The sequence below is a fragment of the Helianthus annuus genome, chromosome 5 (genome assembly GCF_002127325.2).
Source record: "Helianthus annuus cultivar XRQ/B chromosome 5, HanXRQr2.0-SUNRISE, whole genome shotgun sequence".
In the NCBI taxonomy this organism is placed as follows: Eukaryota; Viridiplantae; Streptophyta; class Magnoliopsida; order Asterales; family Asteraceae; genus Helianthus; species Helianthus annuus.
In genome coordinates, this window is record NC_035437.2 from 51,986,127 (window position 1) to 51,987,756 (window position 1,630).

At 42.5% G+C, this 1,630-nt stretch overlaps 1 non-coding gene across 1 annotated transcript; it reads right to left on the minus strand.

Annotated features, from left to right (window-relative positions):
• Positions 1-1,304: 1,304 nt before the first annotated feature.
• Positions 1,305-1,411, minus strand: LOC118492864. The gene has a single exon (XR_004894865.1). It is a non-coding gene; the product is annotated as a small nucleolar RNA R71 (small nucleolar RNA).
• Between the last annotated feature and the right edge of the window lie 219 nt (positions 1,412-1,630).

Here is a 1,630-nt window from a genome sequence, read left to right on the forward strand (position 1 = left end):
AGAGGGGCCTACTACAATAACTAAGATAATCTCTTAAACAAGTGCAAAAGTGCGAAAATAATCAAAGGTTATACTAATACACGAGTCGGATCCAAGTGATTCATCTTGTCTATCTGTTTTTATTTTATTTTTATTTTTCAGCATTTAGTTAGTTTTTATTTTCTTAGTTTAAAAATCTTTTCTAACTTTTTGATTTGATTAGACGTTGAGGATAAACCGGTACTAAAAGCTCTTGTGTCCTTGGACGACCTTGGTATCTTACCAACACTATACTACGTCCACGATGGGTGCACTTGCCCATATGTGTGTTTAGTGTTAGTGAATATCGTGTTTTATAAATGTAAAACTTGGATAAAAGTGTAAAAAGGGCTTAAATATACATCTAAAATATATACACACTGACACGCATCAAGTTTTTGGCGCCGTTGCCGGGGACACAAGGATTTTAAGAAAGTTAGGAATCAACGGCCTAATTATATTTTTATTTTTCTTTTTAATTTTTTAGGATTTTCTTAGTTTTTCAGCTTCTGCAGAGCTCAGCACGGGCCGTGCCTGGTCGCACACGGGCCGTGCCCAGCATCGTTACTGGCAGTTTTTAGTTTTCCAAGTTACAGAAGGCTGACCACGGGGCCGTGTCGGTGCAACACGGGGTCGTGTCCAACTTTCCAGTAACTGGGATCTGGAAAACAATTACTGTAACTCCGACCACGGGCCGTGCTCGCTGAGCATGGGGCCGTGGTGAACCTTCTGACCAGCATTCTTTTCTGTTTTTATTGCAGGACTTGGAACCAGACGCCAATCCTACATAGTGTATGAGCTCCAGTTCTAATAAGGACATAAAAGAACCTCTAGAAGAACCCGAACGCTTTCTCAGAAAAAGATTAAAAGCTAAAAGCCAAGAGAAAGTTTCGGGTGATCCACCTCCAATGGCGGACCAACGTACCCTCATGGACTATCTACGACCCACCGTAGGTAACCTAGGCGCCGCTATCAATGCACCGAATGTTGAAGCTAATAACTTCGAATTTCGGCCGCATTTGATACAAATGCTCCAAAACTCCGCAACCTTCCATGGGCTTGCGAACGAGGATCCCCATCTACATATTACTAATTTCTTAGAAATATGTGATACCTTTCGGATCAATGGAGCATCAAATGGCGCCATCCGCCTCCGAATGTTTCCTTTCTCACTAAAAGACCGAGCAAAAGCTTGGCTCAACGCCCTCCCAGCTGGATCAGTAAACACCTGGGATGAACTAGCCCAAAAATTTCTATATAAGCATTTCCCTCCCGCAAAAACGGCTAAATTAATGACTGAAATTAATACATATTCACAAGAGGACGGGGAATCCTTATATGAAACTTGGGAAGGGTTCAAGGAGCTATTACGCAAGTGTCCACATCCTCATGGCCTTGCGATATGGCAACAAGTATCCACTTTCTATAATGGACTGTTGCCACACACAAGGCAGACACTTGATTCTAGCTCCGGGGGACTTTTAGGTAATCGCCGCCCACATGAAATATATAACCAAATTGAGGAAATTGCTCAAACCAATTTTCAATGGCACACTCCCCGAGGCAATAAATCTATTGCCCCGGGCGCCCATAAGGTTGATGAAAGCACTTC